The following is an 8,712-nucleotide window of genomic DNA, read 5'->3' on the forward strand; positions in this document are numbered from 1 at the left end:
CACTCTCTTATGGGTATGGTTCACTCTTGGTGTTTGATTGGCTCCTGGAAGGGGATTCTCAGAGATGTTTGGTAGAGTGTCAAGTGGGTTCTTGAGATGGTTAGGTTTTGGAACCCAAATTTCTTTCTGAGGTGGAACTTTTGGAGGTTCTTCAAACACTCCATCTTTGACAGTGGGCTTAGGTGGAGTGATTTTGATTAACTTGGGAGTAGTGGAAGGTTTCTCACTTGGGTTCAAACCATTACACTCACCAACCTTGCCATAGATATTTTCACCCTTCCCACCTAGAGCAAAGCCTACACCCGATGCACCAGTTCCCTGCCTGAACTGGCTTATCATCATGCCCAACTACGGCTCACTATAGGACACCCAGCTCAAGATGGACAGAAGGTATGTCTTTTCTTCCTCGGTTCTCATCTTCTTGTGCCTGCAGGACTCAATCTCTAGCTCCATACCCTCACAACGTGCACACTTAGCAACAATGCTATCTGAACTGGCCTTTTCAAGCAGAGAGATCCTAGCAACCTTCTCTGCTAGCTCAGATTGCAAGCCCGAGCAGGACTTGCACACACCCTACAAGCCAGACCTAGACTTCAACTCATCATTCTCATCAAGCAAAGCAACATACTTGGATTGCAAATTGGTAAGATTGGACATGTGAATAGCACACTCATTGCACTCAACCTCGTCAGAAACTGCTATAGCGAGCTTCTTAGCTTCCATAAGCTCCTTCAGCGTAATTTCTAGCTTGTCCTTATATTCTTTCCTCTCACGGGCAAAACGCTTCAGTAGCTTATCTTGGCTCATCAAGGTGTCATTCATGATATCAAGCTCAGCAACAAGATTGTCTACCGAAGGGGTTACCTTAGAAGACTTGTCATCGACAGCAACCTTGTCCTTGCTGGCCTTCACCTCAGTATCGACCCCCATGGTGCAAAACCCTCCATGGGTGGAACCGGCGATGAAGCAGAGCCTGATCAGCTTGTCCTCACTGCTTGCTCTTGGACTCATCATCGCTCAACGGAGAAGAAGAGTGGTCATCATCAGAGTCATTGTTGAGGACGCTGAGGGAGGCAAGAAAGGCATGCTCCTAGGCCTTGGCCTTCTTGAGGTACATCTTCTTGAGCTCCTCCTTGTCGAATCCTCCCTTTGACTTGTGCTTGCCTGGAGGTGTACTCGCGCTTGTCCTTGCGCTTGCCAGAGTCGTGCTTGTTGGAGAAGTGTTTGTTCTTCTTGGGGCAGTGGGCTGACATAGTGGTTGGGGTCTCCACAACCATAGCAGCAGTCCTTCAGAGCACCCCGCATCGGCAGGTTCATGTGGTTGTTGTGAAACCACGAGAACCAGTTGATGAACAGTGCCAGCTCATCGTCCCCAAGTGCCTCCATCTGTTCCCATGTAATAGACACCAAAGAAGACAAGGTAAAGGAAATCTATGAAGGGTTAGCTAAAGAACTTGAACCATTACCTAAGACCAAAGCCATGGTAGGTGCAGATGGGTTCTTGATTTTGGCTTGGGTCTGGTAATCGATCTCGGTGGACTTGAGCTTGCTAAAAAGCTCATCCATGGTGAGGGTGTCTTAGTTAGCAGACTCAATGCTAGCAAACACCTTCACATCCCAAACCTTCTGATCTAGGGCATATAGTAACTTGAGAGCCCTCTCATGATCATCGTAAGGTAGCTGTGGCTTGTTTGCCCGCATCTTGTTCACAATCGACAGAAAGCGAGAAAACATGGCATCGATAGACTCTCCATCCAACTGAGAGAAGTTCTCATACTCTCGCTTGTATGTCTCAAAGAGTTTGGTTTGGACCTATGTGGTTCTCTCATGATAGCTCTGAAGCCTCACCTAGATCTCATGAGCGGTAGTACAATCAAAGACTCTCTCAAACTCAGAAAGTGAAAGACTCGAAAAGAGAACAGTATGAGCCTTGCTAATTGTGTTGTGTTGGTCGATCTACTCTTGACCGACACGAGCAGCAAACACCTCATAGTTAGGATCCTCACAAATCTCCCAAACTCACCAATCAATGCCCTGAAGATGCATAGACATGCAGATCTTCCAGTAGGGGTAGTGTTGACATTTCTTAGCATCACTCTTGACTAAGTTGCCATGCCTATCATGATGCCAAAAATGCATTATTGGTAGTTATGAGAACACTTGTAAACTATATATATATAAGGTATCCGCAAGTGCACAGATAATATACCATTGTAGTATTTCACCCGAGAGTATGCCAAGTATTGTTATTTATATTTTAGGTTGTGTTGGCATAGAGATATTGACAAATATGTATACTTATGATAAAACCACTCTCATGCTATGGTAGGGGTAAGTCAAGTAATAAATAAATGATAAGTGTAAGGTGATAATGGTATTCCAGAAATAGAAATAGATACTCATAAAATGTAGTAAGGCTAAACAGGAGATTTGTTAAGAGCAAAAGATTCCTAAGTTATTACTTATCTACTAAGTCTTTTGTACACCCAAGTATATACACACTCATCTATAGTACAACCAACTTTGGATCTATGCATAAGGAACATTACTAAAGAAGATTAAGAACAGAGCTTGTCTTCCTTCGCAATCACGTTCTACATGCTCTACAAACAGGGAGTGGACTACAAAGGACTCAGCAGGAGTGTCACATCCGCAATCTACCACATAACACAGAGTGTAGAAGGCATCCATAGGAAAACAATATCTAAGCACCATGCTTACATAATGTTGACCACTTAACTCACTCGAGTACTGAGCTAAGAGCTTTGCAAACATATGCATATATTCATCATCAAACATAACTATATCAAGCATACAACTAGAGTAAACTAGGAACATAATAAATAGCAACATAATATTGAAGTAGCACGAAGTCATAAATAAAGAGATACAATGGCCATACCAGTCTCCAGATAGCAGATCTAGAATCCTAAGCAATAGCCCAAACTCTACTTGAACCTTGCTAGCTAGCCTATACTAGAAACTTGAAGAATTGGAGCTCTATTCTCTTCTCTCTGGAAACCCTAATTTCTGGTCTAATCTTGACTTATGGCAGCGTCCTCTAGAGGGGGGCAGGGGCCGGTCGGCCCCACAAGGTGGCCTAATGGCCTCTCCATTTCTTGATGCTTCATTTGCTTCGTGGTTTAGTGAATGAAGTGCTCCTTTCAGTGGATATGGATTCTAGATGGTGTAGAGATAAGGAGAGTGGAAATGGAGGTTGATATGGAGGTGATGGTGGTGGTTGAGTGGAGATGGATGTGATGGAGGTGATGGGTGGTGGTTGAGTGGGCCCCATGTGTCTCCTATATTTCTACCATATACATGTATAAAAATGCAATGCAAAATTACTTTTATAAAACTATGAAACATGAGAAGATGAATGATGATATTTTTTATATTTTTACGCCTCCATAGTAAATATTTCTTACGGGGTTTTTATGCTCTGTAAAAATTATTTAAATGGGGCTTGAATTTTTAATATGTCATGATGAGAATTGTTTATTTTATTTTTCTAATGCAAGTTTTAAGAAGTAAATATGCCGAAGTGAAAATATAATGCGTAAAGTAAATATGGATAACTACCAAATTACCTCCCGGCGAGGGTTCGGAATTCTAAGTCCACCAAACCAGGCTTCTCCGTTCATGTTCATTCTTTAGGTGTATCCTTCAGTCCTAGAGATGGAGACCTTAATACTTGCTTCTCAAGACACTTCAAATTGGAGCATTATTCCGGTCTTGGCTTGAAAGCGAACCGCTATTCCTTTTCGTTAATATGGAATTTGATCTCTTCGGCCCTGACATCAATGTGCGCATTTGTAGTGCTTAGGAAGGGTCTCCCAAGAATGAGTGGTGCCTTCATGTCTTCCTGCATGTCAAGTACCACAAAATCTATAGGAACAAAAAAGTTTTGTATTTTTACCAGAATATTCTCAGCGATTCCTGTAGGGTAGCGGACTGATTGGTCGGCTAGTTGTAAGCACATTGATGTTGGTGTGAGTGTTGAATAGTTGAGTTTATCGAAGACTTTCTTGGGCATGACACAGACACTTGCTCCAAAGATTGCATAACGCATTCTCAAAGTTCTGCCTCCTGATCGAAACAATCGATAGTGGGACATCCTGGATCCTTCTTCTTGACAGGTGCTGAGTTTAGGATGGCCACACTACACTCCTCTGTTAACTTGATTACCTCAGTGGAGGGCAGTGGTCTTTTGTTGTTGAGGATGTCTCTGAGATACTTCGCGTAGGTAGGCACCTGTATGGAATCTAGCAATGGAATATTGATATATAGCTTTTGAATTATCTCTACAAACTTACCAAACTGCTCATCCATTTTGGCTTTTCGAATTTTTGTGTGGAAATGGTAGGAGGGTCGTGTCATGAAAATCTTGTTATAACTCTTGCTCTTATGGCCCAACTTCTTCATCATCCTTCTTCTCCTCTTCCTGTACTTCAACTGGTGTCTTACTTGTCCTTGTCGGATATGGCGAATCACGAGTAGATTTGCTACCTCTTGTGGTTATGGCACTGACCTTCTCAAGGTTAGTGGCAAAAGGTAGAGTAGTGGCCAACTAGGCTAATTGTGATTCTATCTATTTATTATAGCTAAGTTGATCTTTTATGGCAGAAGAAAAACTATTCATTTTAGTGTTTATGTTTTCTAGGACCATATCATTAGAAGCAAGTGTTTTTGAAATACTCTCATTAATCCTAGCATGTTCTACGATCAAGTCTCTTAAGGATGGTTGCTTAGGATGTGTTATAGTAATTACCTGGTTACTTACCTTTGTAAGTCGACCGTTGTTGTTGATTTCATCCTTGTCTCTAGTTGTTGTGGAGCAGAATAGTTGATGACGATGTTTGCATCCTCTTGATATTCAGGGAATTCAACCCCCAAATATCCCCCACATATATTTTGAGCATTGAAAGCATCTTGAATGGCCTGACGATCTTTCTTGTAGTTGTCTCATTATTTGAGCCATTTCAACAGTGCATCCATCTTGGTTGATAGTGCACACACCTCTTCTGGGACTTCTTCACTCTTATTACATGATTAAATATTGCATGATGAGCAGCCTTGATTAGAGGCTATCTTTTCCATAAGAGCTTCAGCTTTTCCAAGAGTAAGTGACATAAATGATCCTCCAGCAGTGGCATCGAGTTATTCATGAGCTTTCTGAGTTAATCCATGGTAGAAACTTTGCATGAGCAACCAATCTTCCATTCTATGATGAGGGCAATCTAAAACATATTCTTGAAAATGTTCCCATCCTTTTGGAATGGTCTCTCCTTTCTGCTATTGGAAGTTTGAAATCTTTCCTCTTAAGGCAATAGTCTTGCCTATAAGGAAAAACTTTTCTAGGAAGGCCTTTGAACACTTTGCCCATGTATTGATGTGATCTTTGTTGGTGTAGAACCATTGCTTCGCTCTTCCCACAAGTGAGAATGAAAATAAGCAAAGTAGTATGATGTCTTGAGCAATGTCCTTGATGACGACTGTGCTACTTATCTCTAGGGAATTTTGAAGATGAGCACTAGCATCTTCATGTGCCTTTCTGCTGAATGGGGTAGCTTGCACCATGTTGATGAGGCTTGGCTTGAGCTTGAACTCAACATTATTGGTTTTTAGTGTTGGTCCAGTGTGAATGTTCTCGATGCTTGGAGCAGAGAACTCATGCAGAGTCTTGTTAGCCATAGCTATAGAAACTAGTGTTGAGCTTCCTCTTTATTCGATTGATTCTGATTGATAGAAATTGTTGAATCACAACTAATCTTGCAATACCCTATATAAGATATGAACCAAGACAAACAAGGGTAAGCCTACTAAAGCAAAGGTTATGATTTTATCAATAAGTATTTATTTGGTCAATTCTCTTAGCCATGTGCCCCTCCCCGACAATGATGCCAAAAATGCTTGTTGACATTTCTTAGCATCACTCTTAACTAAGTTGTCATCCCTAGAATGATGCCAGAAATGCATTGTTCATAGTTATGAGAACACTTGTAAACTATATATATAAGGTATCTGCAAGCGCACAGATAATATACCATTGTAGCATTTCACCCAGGAGTATACCAGGTATCGTTATTTATATTTTATCCACAGGGAGGAGCTATGGGGTTGTGTTGACATAGAGATATTGACAAATATGTATACTTATGATAAAACCACTCTCATGCTATGGTAGGGGTAAGTCAAGTGATAAATAAATGATAAGTGTAAGGTGATAATGGTATTCCACAGATAGAAATAGATACTCATAAAATGTAGTAAGGCTAAATAGGAAGATTCGTTAAGAGCAAAAGATTCCTAAGTTATTACTTATCTACTAAGTCTTTTGTACACCCAAGTATATACACCCTCATAGATAGTATAACTAACTTTGGATCTATGCATAAGGAATATTACTAAGGAAGATTAAGAACATAGCTTGTCTTCCTTCACAATCACGTTCTACGTGCTCTACAAACGGGGAGTGGACTACAAAGAACTCAACTGGGAGTGTCACATCCGCGATCTACCACATGATCCAGAGTGCAAAAGGCATCCATAGGCAAACAATATCTAAGCACCATACTTACATAATGTTGACCACTTAACTCACTCGAGTACTGAGCTAAGAGCTTTGCGAACATATGCAGTAAATTCATCATCAATCATAACTATATCAAGCATACAACTAGAGTAAACTAGGAACATAATAAATAGCAACATAATATTGAAGTAGCACAAAGTTATAAATAAAGAGATACAATGGCCATACCAGTCTCTAGATGGTAGATCCAAAATCCTGAGGGATAGCCCAAACTCTACTTGAACCTTGCTAGCTAGCCTATACTAGAAACTTGAAGAATTGGAGCTCTATTCTCTTCTCTCTAGGAAACCCTAATTTCTAGGTCTGATCTTGACTTATGGTAGTGTTCTCTGGAGGGGGGGCAGGGGCTAGCTATATAGGCTAGGAGCATCCAACGTGAGCCCTTGGATCAAACCGACTTAAAGGATGGCTGTAGATGCATCCTAGGAGGTGGTGGGAAACCGACTTTCGAAGGAGGCTGATAGGTGGGTCCCCTAGGGGCTAGGGTGGCCTCTAGGTGGGGCCTGGTTAGCCCCACCTGGTAGTGGCTTGGCCCCCGCTTTAGTGTGGAGTCCTCTCGAGTCTTCTAGAACCTTCTGGTGTCCGTTTCGCCGTGGATAAGCATGATTTTATTTGACGATTCGATCCTCCTTGATGGTTTTCTAAAATAACCACGCTGAAAACACAGATTCACCAAAACTCATGGGAATTGTCAGTTTAAAGCCCTAAGTCTATATTGGTGATCCTGTTTATGCATTTATACAAGTAAAAGTTGACTGTTTATGTTGGATGATAACTACCGTCAACAAACTCCCCCAAGCTTAACCTTTGCTCGTCCCTGAGCAATGCCAAACTTAGCAATGGATTAGAAAGTTGGGATTTTTGGAAACATTGAAACAACTCCTCAAAAGTACACACACGTTTAAACAAGAATTTTCCTCTGGACTAAAATTCATCGATCTAACTTTCAAACTTACCCATATTACTTTCAACCATGGGGCTTTCTAGCTTTCACTTGGATCTTAAGCAATTGAAAGATAGAACGGTCAAGTCTTGCACTATGTCTCAGGTTCTTTTGTTCAACCATTATTTTGGAGTTTTATAAGTTTTCAAAAGAAAAACTCAGAGATTCCTTTGTATGACACTCTCAAGTCTCTCATATATGTGATATTTGTGGATCCTCACCAAGGCAATGAATAATGTTATGCCCTTTCTTCTCCTATAACTAATGCTTATGTGGAGCTCATAGGAGTGGTAATTGCATGAAGAGAGCATACTTTAAATACATGTATTGTAAAGTCAAAGAACAGATCCAAAGAGAGCTAAGTCATACAATCAAATTAAGATGTGCATGTGTATGGAATATGGTGGATATATACGATGGCTAGACTAATTCTACTATGCTCCTCAAAAACATATCTCTCATTTTAAACTTGGAAACAATTGCAAGAAAACATGGGCTATCTTATTCATCTCTTTTTTAGGCGGGCATCTAAGTACCCATTGTTTTAATACTTTGAACACTTGTCCATTTTTTTCAATTCTTCTTTCTTCTTCTCTCTTTTTTTATGAATAACTTTTGCATAGCCCATGCCTCTTTTCTGCAGCAAATGAACTTGGAGCATTTATTTGGTGGAAACCTATGAAGCATACTTTTGGTGTTTTCTCCCAATGTAGGAGTAAAACACTTTTGGGTGGATCTAGATGGAAGGCATATTTTTACGCCTACCCCCAGTGTAGGAGTAGTGCATATGTGGGTGTGAAAGATCCTAATGGCAAGAGGGTGGTGAATAGCCTATTAAAAATTTCTACAACAACACTAAGACAAATGATTAGTCAATAAGATGGCGAAGCGAATTTTACGCTAGCACTATACTTGGGGTTGCAAGCCACCTACCCAATTCTGTCACACCCTAAAATTTGCTCTTTTTGAAATAGATGTAAAACATAGGGAAATAATAATTTTTCATTAAATTAAAAATTCATAAGGAGTAGCAACATGGTTATGCATACATGCCGGTGCATTTGATTTTATTGATTGAGTGGCTTGAATCACGATTCAAAATGGTTTGAATTGCTTTCGGAAAGGAAATTAAAAATGGCTTTGAAGTGAAAGAAAAGAAAGAAAAGGGAATTTG

General features: G+C 40.5%; 1 non-coding gene across 1 annotated transcript; it reads left to right on the forward strand.

Annotated features, from left to right (window-relative positions):
• Positions 1-5,221: 5,221 nt before the first annotated feature.
• On the forward strand, positions 5,222-5,328 carry LOC136509680 (small nucleolar RNA R71). Its single transcript, XR_010772431.1, has one exon. It is a non-coding gene; the product is annotated as a small nucleolar RNA R71 (small nucleolar RNA).
• The last annotated feature ends 3,384 nt before the right edge of the window (positions 5,329-8,712 follow it).

The sequence above is a fragment of the Miscanthus floridulus genome, chromosome 15, assembly GCF_019320115.1.
Source record: "Miscanthus floridulus cultivar M001 chromosome 15, ASM1932011v1, whole genome shotgun sequence".
NCBI lineage: Eukaryota > Viridiplantae > Streptophyta > Magnoliopsida > Poales > Poaceae > Miscanthus > Miscanthus floridulus.